At 39.2% G+C, this 14,531-nt stretch overlaps 1 protein-coding gene and 1 long non-coding RNA gene across 9 annotated transcripts in view; one reads left to right on the forward strand and one right to left on the reverse strand.

The window, feature by feature from the left end:
- The window catches only part of KHDRBS2 (KH RNA binding domain containing, signal transduction associated 2), a 431,403-nt gene that overhangs the window by 411,657 nt on the left and 5,215 nt on the right, over positions 1-14,531 (forward strand). For 5 of the 7 annotated variants that reach the window (XM_082218359.1, XM_082218357.1, XM_082218360.1 and 2 more), the window contains one exon: positions 1,442-1,532. The gene's annotated coding sequence lies outside the window, so the exon portion shown is untranslated. Of the gene's footprint in view, positions 1-1,441; positions 1,577-1,878; positions 2,181-14,531 lie in introns of all 7 variants that reach the window. The other 2 variants (XM_082218361.1, XM_082218362.1) reach the window with 2 other exon arrangements.
- The window catches only part of LOC309529951, a 158,206-nt gene that overhangs the window by 19,581 nt on the left and 124,094 nt on the right, over positions 1-14,531 (reverse strand). The window contains exon 6 of one of the 2 annotated variants that reach the window (XR_014218545.1): positions 10,921-11,042. This is a non-coding gene — a long non-coding RNA (uncharacterized lncRNA). Of the gene's footprint in view, positions 1-9,931; positions 11,043-14,531 lie in introns of those variants that run through there. The other variant, XR_014218546.1, reaches the window with a different exon arrangement.

The following is a 14,531-nucleotide window of genomic DNA, read 5'->3' on the forward strand; positions in this document are numbered from 1 at the left end:
CCTGAAGATCCCACCCCTGGTTTAGACAGTGGTTTTCTTCTTCTTCCAGGACTTTTCTTTTCACATAGCTTCCATGGTTGAAAAATCTTTTTACATCTACTATAGAACCTTAGTTTATTGCAGAAGATTCTAGGTTGTTTTCTAGGCTGCACAGACAATTTACACAAATCCCTGACAAATTAGGTGGGTATTGTCATTGCTGTACTTAAACTGAGAATACATCTAACAATTTGCAGACTAATAGTGGTGGACAAGCTTGCACAACTGATCTCTTAGAAGCTTCTGAGAAAACACAGGGTTCCCAGGAGGGCAGTTTGAAACCGTTGTTTTGACTTAAAGCAAATACTACATGACCAGCTTCAAAGGGCAAATCGCAGCATCTAGCTTCTTGAATAGTGTCTATTCTGCACTCAGTCAAGGACTGATGGCATTGTTTCTCAATTAAGCAATAATACAGGCTTGTTGTGAGGAAAAGTAAGCTACAACCAGTGCTTTTTATCTGGGTGTATGCAGAGGTATGCATACCCCTAAACATTTCGTAAGTCTGAGTTTGGCCTCGTTGAGGGGCAGTTTTTCAATATGAGTAGGAAAATGAGAGCACCCCTAAACATTTTTTTAAAGAAAAAAAGCACTGGCTACAGCTTTTAAAAGTATTCTATTACCTCAAGAATGATGACTTCACTTCAAGTACCCACATTACCAAGCAGCTCAGAAATGTGTTTTCTTTCCCTTTTGCTGCTTCTGGTCCTCCTCCCATCATAAGTGCAGCGTCTCTCTCTCCTGCTCAACTGGTGGGTGCTAGCTCCTATATTTCTGGCAGGGCCACGTGTTAAAAAACTAACAACTTTTGCTAAATGTTTCTCAGGATGTCCTGGGCATTTCCTCCCCCAAACAAGCACATTTGCAGGAATTCATTTGCCCAAGTCTCGTTCATGTCTGGGAACAATGTTCCCCTTAACTGATGGCATGTACATTGCTGTAGGCTGGGAAGAAGTCTAGGAGGTAAAAGTAGAGTTTGTAGCTGAGTTCCAAGAAAATGTGGATCCCCCAAAGTCCAAAGGCATATGTAGAGTATGTGGTGGACTACAGTTCCCATTATCCTTGAGCATTGGTGGTGTTGGCTAGTGGTGATGGGAGATGCAGTCTGAAACATCAGGATGACACCATGTTGACTACTGTGATATATGGCATTGCTCTACTGCTCAAACTAAGCTGGCTTTGTAAGGTGGTTGGATGGAAGAACCTGGAGATCACATATAAAGTGCTCTTGGTTTTATGGAAGAGGAGCAGGACATAAGTCTAATAAATATGTTGACAAGGCCAAAGTCAATCATGATTATCAGAAGCTTATTTATAGCTGAGACAAGGAAGTAATGTAACAGGTACTTTAATCTCTTTTGCACCTAACATTCACTGAGTTACTGTCTCATTTCATTCATAGGATCATTATTGTTTCCAGTGCATGGGCTTTGGAATGGTCTGTGTTCTAAACAAAGAGCTGACATTTAACGCATTACAAGGAACGAAGCAAGGTAGGACAGCCTTCCTGCCTAGAAGAATGTGGAATTTCATTAAGGTTTAAAAACTTTTACCAATTTGCTTGTTGCCTATATAAATATTTTAGAATTAGGATTGAAATTATTCATCAGTAAATTGGGTTTGGTGGCACTGCTGTACACAAAGTTGATTAAGCCAAGGCATTTGAGATGATTTCCCAAACCAGTTATTTCCCATCTTTCTTAAATGGCTCCAACATAACACCCAATTTATTTAAACCATTAAATAGTTGAGACCTTAACTAAAAGCAACTCAGTTACTCAACTGGTGGGTTCACTGCCCTAATTGCACTGAAACTTTACTGTGTGTCCTGATCCACAGGCCCAGAGGCATGAGTGGTTTGATGCAAGGATGCCACAGTGATCAGTTCCAGTGCTTTATTAGAAGAAAGTGCAAGCTTATAAAACCCTGCAAAGCCTTGCTGCTGTTAAAGACACAGAACGGATGCTGAAATATGTTAAGCGTTATTTATACAAAAAGCAAGCTACATAAACTGGCAACCATAGCCCAGTTAACTCATCCCTGGCTTAGAGGCCCCTTTCCAACTCTCAGATAAGGGAGTAGCTGACAGTGTAAGAAGCCTTCCCTCTCCCTACCAACTAAACCAAAACTCAGGCTTCAAGGTAAGCAGATAAGCAAATATGATCTCATTTTACAGCTCACACCAGTTAGTCCCCTGGGTTATCTTGACTACCAATATGACATTTACAGGCCTTCTGGGACATTTGCACCATTTGGTTCCACACTCCGTGTTAGATATATTATGGAATGTAGTTTCCAATCTTGTTAAGTATTATGGTCTTCCCACTTTGGTGTGTGACTTACTGTGATTGTATTAAAGTATATATAAGTATGTGTGTGTGTATAAGAAAGCTCACTTTCATAAAGGTAAAAAAAAAATTACAGCAATTCCAATTCAATTCATAATCCTTGGTATTTATTAGTTTGAAGGTTTATTTTGGTTACACAAATCTTGTGAAAAGGGCCCATTTACTGCTTATAGCAAAGAAAAACTGAATCACCTTTGGCATCTAACATTTAATCTTGTCATGAGGAAAGCACCATGCTTCAGATTCAGAAAGCATGAAGGCACTTTCCGGCTTTGGCTCTTTAATCTGTAAATCACAACGGAGGTTTATAGAACAAAGGCCAATTTTAGACCTAAGCAAGCAAAATATACAGCACGCATTCATGCACTAAGATATCAAATGGAGTGAAAAGTTGATTGGACATCAAAACCTTACCTATCCAGAACGAAGTTGCCAAGATACTTTATGACCAGTCAGAGGATGGTTATTGTCTTATGAAACCATTTGAATATTTAAATAGGCCTCTGAGGGAATTAGAGGAGGATTCCTATTTTACTGTTGGTTTGTTTATGGTGTTAAACCACCTGCCATACAAATATATGGTCAGAGCAGTTCACAATAATTTTAATGCAAGGCTACATAAGACCTACAGAAATCTTGACCGTGGTTTTATATATTGTATGTTTTGTTTCCTGAAGTAGACCTTGGGTTGTTGGTTCCCTCCTGCCATGCAGCTATGATTCAGTAAGAAACATAGGGAAGCATTCAAAATTGTATTTCCTCCACCTTTAACATTTTAGTGTTCTGTGTCTACCACCTTATCCTGCTGCCTTTATTGACTAAGCCAAACAGCAAGTGATGAAACAGGGTGATGTACATGCATGTATGAATCAGACTCAATAGGAATCTCTAGCATTAGTGGGCTGTAAACTGAGGTCTAACACATCCTGATTATGCCAGTTTTCACTGGTTTCAGCGAGACAGATTTCTGATAAATGCATTTAGGAATAGATTGGAAGAAACAGGTAATTAAGTACTGTATAGATTCTGGAATTTGCATTTTCATTTATAAATATTTTATTTCCTATTACCTGTAGCTTGTCACGTTTGGGGATTTTTCCTTGACCTATCCAATAACCTTCCCTTGTCAAATGGATAAACCAATTAGAAGGGTTCCCACCCCACTTTTGTTATGCTTTACATATGGGAGAACATTCTTTGACACATGCTAGCTGCCGAATATAGCCAAGGACACTCTCATTCAAATGATGAGCCCTGATAAGATGGTTTGCTAATAGTGTTTTAAAGTGGTTGTTTTCAAAATCCTGTTTGACACTTTCTAAGGATGTTTAATCACCATATGAGAAGGCACAATGTAAACATGTAATCAGAAGAATATTACATTATGTTTTACTCTGTTTTAGTAAGGACTATTTTGTAATCACAGATTTAGAGTTCAGTTTTAAACCTGCATGTTGGACATACAGATAGAACAAATTCAAGTGGTCAAAAGCCATGCCTCAATATTGGCCTTTCTTTGGGATACCATTTACAAGTGACAAGAGTGTGTCGAGTTTGGCATGTGTTGGTTCAAAAACCATCCTATTTCCACAATAATCTAGATATTTAAATAATAATCTTAGTGTGGATGAAAAACAGTAAGTATATTCATTTGAGGCACTTTTAGCCCACTCTTTATTAAAATCAATCCCAGAGCAGGTTACAACAGGTAACTCTTAATACATATTCAACAAGGAAAACCATCAAAAACCTAATCAAAACAATCACAAACAATCAACATCAGCCTGAGTAGACTCCTTCTTCCTTCCAGCTAATTCAACCAACTGCCTGAGTAAATGCATGTGTACTTAAAAGTACTGAAGTGGATACCAAAAACACAAAATAGTGGAAAATTTGTGGTGATCTGTCATGGAACAGTCCCACTGAAGAAGATGAATCCAGAGCTCATGGCTGGTGTGAAGAGGCCTCCATAACAGTTCAAGCTTCAGGGCCCCCAAAATGTAGGTCTACCACATACACACTCTGCTTTATATGCAAGTGGGGAAGAGAAGCAAACAACAACAAAGGGGGGAAAGACGTGAGTCTCCAATGTCACATCTAGTTAGCCCTCAGTCTAAACCTGTTCAGAGTCTTAATCCGCTAGCAAATATAATTTATAGACAACTGGAAAGATTTACTGGTATTTATAATCCAAGCTAGGGACATGATGGTCTTCCCTAGTTTACACTAACCTCTGCTGAAACATCTGAAACAAGCATAAGCTTTGGGAAGAGCTTCTTGATTACAGTAAGGGGAAGCCACCTTGAATTCCAGCTTCTCCTTGGATTAATTCTTGGATTAACTCTTAATTAACTCAACAGGTAACTCTTAATACATATTCAACAAGGAAAACCATCAAAAACCTAATCAAAACAATCACAAACAATCAACATCAGCCTGAGTAGACTCCTCCTTCCTTCCAGCTAATTCAACCAACTGCCTGAGTAAATGCATGTGTCCTTAAAAGGTGCCTAAAACCCACCAGGGTCAGCACTGATTGAATATGAGAAGGGAGGGCATGCCAAAATTGCAGTGCTACTACTGAGAACACTCTCTATCTTTTAACATACTTGCTAAAAAACACACACACCAAAAATCTATATATTTTCTCTCAAGGCATGCATATCTGAGCATATTAACCTGAGTCTGTGCATTTTGGCATGTTTCTGCGCAGAGAACTATATTGCAACATTTGGAGAAGTGTAGAATCCGAGGGAGAACTGCTTTCCACTCCACACATTATTCCAAGAGGCGTGGATCAAACCAGTTCTTACTGGAATTTGCTGTAAATTCTTAAAGGTTAAAAATAATATTATAAATAATAGGAGCTCACAGGAAAGGAACACCAAACATTGGCCTGCCCCCTCAACTTACATTCCCATGGTTAGTTTTTCCACGACTCAAATAGATTTTTTTGTTGTACATATTTCAACAATCCTAATGTTTGAGAGTGGGTAGCATAGACGTTGTAAAGGTGGAGCGCTGCGGCAAGATGGCTGTTCTGAATTTGCCCCACTTTTTAATAGAGGTCATGACCCTCGAGGAGTAACAATGTGTTCATAAAAGTACTTAAGTGGATACCAAAAAACACAAACTAGTGGAAAATTTGTGGTGATCTGTTGTGGAACAATCCCACTGAAAAAGATGAATGTGGTTATACAGAGCTCATGGCTGGTGTGAAGAGGCCTCCATAACATTTCAAGCTTCAGCGCCCCCAAAATGTAGATCTACCACATCGACACTCTGTTTTATATGCAAGTGGGGAAGAGAAGCAAACAACAACAAAGGGGGAAAAGACATGAGTCTCCGATGTCCCATCTAGTTAGCCCTCAGTCTAAGCCTGTTCAGAGTCTTAATCCGCTAGCAAATATAATTTATAGACAACTGGAAAGATTTACTGGTATTTATAATCCAAGCTAGGGACATGATGGTCTTCCCTAGTTTACCCTAACCTCTGCTGAAACATCTGAAACAAGCATAAGCTTTGGGAAGAGCTTCTTGATTACCTGAGACATTAAGGGGAAGCCACCTTGAATTCCAGCTTCTCCTTGGATTATCTAGCAATATGGCACCTTGCAAGAAACATAGTCCATCCATCTTAAACCTCAGTAAAAATCATGTGCAGTTCAACAGAGCATTCTTAATAAGGGAGAGCATTCAAGTCATAGCATTAAAAGAAAACGAAATACTGAATTACGGTATATAAGCTATGTTATTACTTTGCTACTTGGCTTAGTTGGTGCTAATAATCAGAGCTAGTAGATATACAGGTTCCAAATCCCTATCTTTAAACCACGTTTCAAGGAATTGAAGATAGCATTAGCCACATGTTTCTGGACACCTCATTCTTTGAGACCGTTCCAACAACTCCATGTGGCTGTTAGGAAAGCATTAGTCAAGTTCCTTCACAAATCTCCCTAATATTCCTCAAATTTCAACCCAAAGCTTCCCATATGAATAACCATATCAGATATTCACACCTCCAGTGCCAGAGGCAAATCATGTGATTCAATTATAATGATATCAAACATCGACATCTCTCATCCAGATAACAATGATTCTTAACATGATAACTGGTAACTCAGCAGAAGAAAGTACCCTTCTGTGCAGGAAAATCTAAGCCACTAAGAGTACACCAATTAAGAGCTTACAAAACCGGATAAAATGGAGCTTATGAGATACTATTACACACATATTTGTTATAAGTTAATGTCTTGGAGATTGACAGACATCACTACATTCAGGATGTTGTGTGCATTTTTTTTTAAAAAAAGCATGAGTTAATCCAAGCTCAGATGCATAACAGGAAGAATATGCATCTCCAATGCTACTTTACAGAAGGCAGGAAAGCATGAGGCAAGGAAGCACAAGACACTTGTATGTCATTACCTTAATTTTTAGGCTACCTCTACCCCATATACACTATGGCAATTAACTGTGATCATCTCTTATAACAATATAATTCTTTATCATATCTGCAGTGTTCGGGGATTGTATTGTCAAGGAGACTCATTCCTTTCGTTTGCTGGTGATATTTCTATCTTTTATACTAATCAAGCAAGACTCCACAAGTCTTATTATATAGCAGGAAGAACATCTGCTTACTCACGAATTATATTCTCAGTGGATAATAGTAACTCATGCATATAAGCAGTCATGCAAATGTTTGGCCAGACGAATCAGAGAGGTGTAGGGCAAGCCAATTTTATAGCTTGAACACTGACCAAAGAATATTGCATGTTGGTGCCTCCTAAAGGAATCCTTAATCCCTTACTAGATGGCATATCTTTATGACATTATATTTTTGCATCTGCGATATAAAACTACAGTTATTGCCCTTGGTGAACAAGTATTTAATGATAAAAACAACAAATAACTAGAAAAATAATGGAGCACATCTGTGTGCAATACAGATGGTATTGATAAAATCATCTGCCAGCATATGAAACAAAACAAAGATAATGCACAGTAAACAAGACTTCTGAGATCATGTTCACACATTGCATAATTGAATTGCAGTGCAGTAGCTGAAACTATCATTTTATTCCTTGGCATCAATTACTGTGTGGTGAGTCAGCATTGATCACGGGTGCCCTGTATTCCACACTCAAGAATTACATTCCAAGTGGGCAAATGCCAGCATGTAAGGTATCCTCTCCTCCCCCTGAACCCCTAAAATCAACTCTCTAGTGTCCCTGAACACTTCAGAACAGGGTTTGAGAGTTGTGGGGGTTACAGGGAAAAGATGAGGAAGGGCAGGTCCCATTGTATGAATAGAAATCCACTGCTCAAGTGGAAGTCTATTCTGAACCTATATGACTTGGGTGTAAATATGAGCAATTTTTGGTGTACATCTTACCTACCAATCCCTCATCACAACAGAATGCCTATTAGCTAAGAAATAAACATGCCATCTTAAAAAAGGTAAAGGACCCCTGACAGTTAACTCCAGTTGCAAACGACTCTGAGGTTGCAGTGCTCATCTCACTTTACTGGCCGAGGGAGCCAGCATTTGTCCGCAGACAGTTTTTCCAGGTCATTTGGCCAGCACGACTAAGCCACTTTTGGCGAAACCAGAGCAGCGCACAGAAACACTGTTTACCTTCCCGCTGGAGCGGTACCTATTTATCTACTTGCACTTTGATGTGCTTTTGAACTGTTAGGTTGGCAGGAGCTGGGACAGAGCAATGGGAGCTCACCCCTTCGTGGGGATTCGAACCGCCGACCTTCCAATTGGCAAGCCCTGGGCTCAGTGGTTTAGACCACAGCGCCACCCGCGTTCCTAAATACCATCTTAAGGACCAACAAATTGATCTGGCAAGTCTTTACCATACTGCAACACTACCTGTTGCTTTTGCTGTAACAGCCTAACAGAGCTACCCCTCTGGAAATTATTATGTAAGAGGGGTTCACGCATTGTATTAATTGTGCGGTTTGCCAGATCATGAGTACCACTTGATTCTAATTCTAATGCACTTAAATTAGCATTACTGTAATTGAGGGGAATCTGGAATATGAGGTACTTGAGCTTCTGTGTGGTTTACAGTTAAAGTAACATATGAACTAGCCCTCAGTAGGAATAAGACTGAAATTCAGGTTGAGTTTCTTATGTGATTTATATTACCTGTGCACTTTTCATAGCCTCTCTTACTGAGAAAGCATTATTATAGCATCAAAATGTTATGTAAACTGGGATTATATAAACCCTCATTACTGAGCCATTCAGTTCCTCAGCACTTAACATCAGTAAGCTGTACTTTTAATTAATCTTCTACTGGCATCTATCCCTGCAAAAAACCCTCACTCATCCTACAGTCATTTCTGGGAAGTGGGATCACCTTTTCACTGCTGATGGGCATGTCCAAGCCTACAAAAGGTTCTGGAACAGAACAGTGAGACATATTCAAAACACCAAGAAATATCTCTTGTCTTTCAAGCCCAGAATACTTCTGGGTGCTGAGAGAATCTCAATTAGATGAGCTCTCATCTCCCTCCTCTTTGCAATGCTTAGAACTCAACTTGCACTTAAATGTTTTCCTTTTCTTTTCCAAAGTACACTCTGCAGAATGGAAATACAAATGTCCAGATATATTTTCATCAATACTCCCCTTCTAATGCAACACTATTTGTCTTTTGATTTAGACTTTATTAAAAACACATTAAAATAAAAAGCTAACATCAGTAAAATAAAAAGCTAACATTCAATGAAGTAGAAGCAAGCTACTACAACCTAATTTTTCAGCAATGTAAACTTCATGTGTAAGCAATGGTACTAAATACGTCTACTCAGAAGTAATAACCACTGAGTACAATTGATGCTACTCCCAAGTAAGAGAATAGGACTGCATTTGAATTATTCATATTAAAATACAGCCTGCTCTTTTGGGTGCTGTCTTTGTGCCTTTAGATTGAACCTCATTGTGTTCTTTTGCTATTTCATTCATGCGCAGAACCATAGGGCAGAGTGCAAAATTTCATAGCAAGTCCAATAAAATCCAACAAACCATGAAACAGTGAAATGGGTTGTCAGACCCGAGTCAAGGGTCAGGTTATCCAGTCCATGATACAGACAGACATTAGCTGAAGCCTCTCTAGGAATTTTTGAGAAAAGTTTTAAGAATTCTAACTCAAATTCTCAATAAAGGAAGCTTCAGACGTGTTTTCAAAGAGTTTACTGAGAGAGACTGCAGAAATGAAAAAAATAATAATTGAAATTTATCAAGCTTAGTGTCCAAGAGAGATTGGAAAAGTGGGGCTGCCAGAATTCGGAACACCATATAGGATGTGGTGAGACAGACTGGGGTTTTATTTTCTGTCTAGGCTGCCATAGTGCTTAAAATCAGCTTCATTTTCTCTGTAAGTATGATACTAGAACAACAGGATTTCTTTCAGAAAACAAAATGCTATATTCCATTCTGGACAGCCAGATCAAATCTGCATTTACTCCCAAAATATCACTTTAGTATATTTATTTTTGTAAAATAAAAAAATTATGGTGGTACATTGCATAATCTGAATACCATGTTGTGCTATGAAGTAGGAAACCCACCATTATCTAGAACAAGTTTCATACAATGCCCACCAAATCTGTTCCTCAATTTCACATCAACGGAGCTGGACAGATCCAAGTTCTCTTTCAAAGTGAATGGAAGCATTATAGTGGTGGAGGAACTGAGAGGTGTGTGTATTGCAGCTTCTGCAGTAAATCTCTGAACAGGCACTCAATAGAAGTGTTTTCTGTGAACACACTTTAGCTATATGCATAAACATTAATTTCCAATGTCCCTTCACCCTCTATTGTGACAAAGAAACAGATAAAAAGATAGTTCTACGTAGATGAAAGGTTGAGGAGAGCCTGCTATCAGGAGCAGGCTTTGCTCTATAGCTCCAGTTAAGTTTCTGAATAGAATGCTACAGTAAAGCATACAGTTGAATAAAGATTGTGCATGTCCCTCACTTCAAACCCTTGTCTTAGGCACCAGGACTTTGGGACCCTTTAATGTCTCCTTCACAAGCAAATGATTGCAGTTCACTTTAATGGGCTAAAATACCAGGGACACTTGCACAGGGGACAAAAGTAACCGGCCCTACACTAATGAAATTAGGTGGCTTCCCTATCCTCACACAGTGACAGCAAATACACAGAGACCTCCTCCTCCTCCTCCTAGTCATCCTTACACTATAAATACCCTCCCTCCACACATACACACCTGTTGTTATGCTAGGCATTTTGCTAGTTCCCTAAGGATAATAGGGACACTAAGGAGAGTTTGGAGTACATGCCTTCTATTGTGCTTCTGGCGCCTCTCTACAAGTTTTGTTCAGTGCTGTCATAGCTTTCCAGCAGAACTCCCTTTATTATTTTTGAAGTTCTGAGTTTGATGATGAGCTTACTGGGGAGCAGCTGTCGAGATGGAATGGGACAAAACAAGGTGGAAGGGTAACCAAGCTGGAAGACTCTCATATTACAATGCAATAAAACATTTGTTCTTACCTTACAACAGCATCTAGCTTTGTTCAATTATACAAAGAACTGATAGCAGATCTTGCAGCTTGGGTGAATTAGATGGAAGTAATAACAGTTTCTGGAGTTCAAAGGCTTTATTCATGCAGGATCTATTTAAAGGATGAAAGGAGATAAGAAACATCTTGTCACAACAAATTGAGAAAGAACAACAAACAAAATGGCTCAGCTTTTAGGGGTGGGCTTAAGTTACAGAATCTATAAGCAAGTGCTGGCTACAGTGCTGTCATGTGGTTTAACATGCATTAACTAGAAGCTTAAGAGAAGGAAACGTATTTGCTTTTCTCCAACAAGGAAAACAAACACAATAAGGTATAGCTCAGAAGAACTGTTTAATGGAGACAGATTCTGCACAGCCATGTTCAGATCAGGACCTATATCTGTTAAAATTAGCAATGATTGTGTTTTTCATCTAATCAAACACAAGCTGCTTCATTCTAGGGAAAGCACTTGGCTTCTAAGTATGCCATGACAAATCTTCTCTCATTTGAAACCTTCATTGCAGATTGTGTATTATTATAAAGATACGACCTCTATTTCAGTTTGAATACACAATACAGTGGTACCTTGGGTTACATATGCTTCAGGTTACACATACGCTTCAGGTTACAGACTTCGCTAACCCAGATATAGTACCTCGGGTTAAAAACTTTGCTTCAGGATGAGAACAGAAATCATGTGGCAGTGGCGCAGCAGCAGCAGGAGACCCCATTAGCTAAAGTGGTGCTTCAGGTTAAGAACAGTTTCAGGTTAAGAATGGACCTCCGTAACAAATGAAGTACTTAACCTGAGGTACCACTGTAAATTAAAGTATAAGCAACAACATTATACTAAGTAAAACTACATAACCTGCTGGGCCCATTACTGCATACTCTGATAAGCCAGTGGCTTCTTTGAGGTTTGAGGCAGAAGTTTATCCCAGCCTGCTACTCGGAATTCTTTAAGAGGAGGCATGCTAGGGATTCAGCCTGGGATTTGTCCTCTACCACAGCTTGGACTTTTTACACAGTGCGATGTGGGAAGAATTAGTAAGTTGATCCAGTCACTTCTGAATACAGGGCAGTTTATGTACAGGGGCACCACCATATTTACAAGTGACTTCTTTCCTAACACAGATATCAGTTTGCTGACTGTGTGGACTACATTGCCAGCAAAAGTCCATCAGCCATGCATGGCAGCTCCCCCCCCCCCGTAAACTCCCTGTTTTTTATTGCCTGTCTAGCACTGCAAACAACAGGTGAAGTTCCCCACCCTCCAGCAAGCCACAATATAAGTAAGGTGGGCTGTATTTGCTTTTGTGGTTAAAATTTCTTTAAGCCTGTTTTAGAATGCGAACAGCATTGTGCTTTCACTATACGTACAAGGAAAGTAGTAAAATACCAACCTATGAAAGCAACCAGTGTTTAAGCAGTGACATTGCTTAAATATGACATGCATATAGGGTGGGGTTTTTTTAATGTCAGGCAAATAACCCAGGAAATAAAAATATGTTTTGCGCCCTCCTCAATGGTTCTTTTAATGTGCAGCAACCCCATAAAAACTGACTTTATTTATTACACGTAGTAAAACTGTGATGTTAAACTAATCAAATACAAATCAGTCCAACTGCATAATTTTCGATGAAGAGGTGCTTAGGAGCAGCAAAATGAACTCCAAAATGGCTCATTGCCTCTTAATCAAAGGCAGTCAGCATCAAACATCAGCCAGTCAGGTGATAACTTTGCCATTGCTCTGCCGCCTTCTCAGATGGAAGTTGTCAGAAAGGCCTGACAGCTTTTAAAACACGCCAACTCATTTGTCTCTGTTGAGGAACAGACCCTGTGATCTATTGGTGTCTCTAGGAGATTAGGAAGAAAGACTACTATATTATTATAGTGGTGCCATTAAAACAGATTTACTGTGTGTCTATCAAGGAGCATTAATGATATAAAAATACATGTAATTTCCGATAAGAATTTTTTGTCAGCCTTCAAGTCTGGTTCTTTTCTTGTCTAATTTTGTCCAGTTACTTTGGGGTACACAAGAATATTAATGATTAATTGCCTTGGGGCTGGAAAAGCACAGGCTTGTAATATATCATTAGAAACTAGAGATCAGGAAGACGGAATGAAAAAATCTTGGATGAATATATTACTGCTATATGCAGTTAACAACAGCGGCTCGAAATCATTTGCGTTCAGAACCTGCAGTGGCACCTCTTCATTGAAAGCATATTATTTATGTTAATTTTACACAGCCTACTAGGGCTTCATACAAAAGAGAAGGTGTTTAATTAATAGGCACCAAAGCAATAGCAGAAAGTCTGTCTTTGAACTCTCATTTTTAATCAGTGTAACCACTTCCGCATAGATGGAGGAAGAATTATGATAAGGGATAGATCATCTCTATGTTATAAAGGGCAACTTGACATCACAGGGATAAGACTCAGCAGTGTGGTGAACCTGTCACCTTTGTATGACTTGGGATGCCCAACTCATCTCTATTTTACTTAACAATAATTTCAAGCAAGGCTATAAAGAAGACAGGCAGACCTTTTGTCTCTCTCTAGATCTCATCTTCGTTCCATTTTGACAATTAATACTACAACCACTGCCATTCTCAGTTTATTTATATACCTCATTTCCCACAAGTAAACCTGTATTCAGAGCAGTTCACCCAAAAATCAAAGTCTAAACACTGCCACACAATAAAAACAAAACAATGCCTAGTAAGATATAATACTACTGCAGCATTACACTAAAAAATAATGATCAGCAATTACCAATTAAGATTTCATTAGATACACATAAAACACTAAGGAAGGCTGCAGCTTACCAACAGGCCAAGTAACCATTAAGCAATTCACTTCTGATGGCTCCTAGAGCTGGAAGGTGGGGCAACCCAGGTGAAACCAACCATCCCTGATGGTAAATCACAGGTGCTCTCTGCTCACAAGTCTTGCTATGGAAATAGCTCCCCCCTCTGAAGGCTCTTACTGCACACAGTTGTTTTTTTCTGAGGGCTCCTAAGGCTGGAGGGTGGGGCAAAGTGTAAAAAAAAAAAGCCCACCCCCCCATCCCGATGGCCAACAAACATGCCTCAAAATGTCAGGAGGTGGAGAGTGAATCTCATAGGGAGCCTGCAAGTAAGAAATTATTTACGGATTCCTCCCCCCACCCCGTCCCCCTAGCTCTTTTTAAAATATCAGCTGGGTTATCATTAAGCTTCAGAGGTTCTTAAATTGCTTCTTGGAGTTTATTTGTCAAATAACTCATGGTATAAAAGTAGCACCATAAACATTAATTGAGCAGCCATTAAGCAGGATGGCTGTTTGTTTTTGGTTGATAGAGAACATAAAGCTTCACACCCTGTGGTGGAAAACAATTAGATGTGATGATGAAGGTGCTGTTAAATACCACTCTTACCACCCTTTTGATATCAGTCTAGCTGTGGAAGAATAGCAAACAGCTGTAGTCAGAAAGCATGCAAAAGTGATAGGAAGTCATATTTTTACTGTCATGTCAAAGTCTGTTATGAATGGCATAAGAGTTTCTAATGCTTTATGCTAATGGCAGTGACTAATGATAGTCATTATCTCCATT

This window comes from Podarcis vaucheri (assembly GCF_965113315.1).
Source record: "Podarcis vaucheri genome assembly, chromosome: 3".
Taxonomy (NCBI): Eukaryota; Metazoa; Chordata; class Lepidosauria; order Squamata; family Lacertidae; genus Podarcis; species Podarcis vaucheri.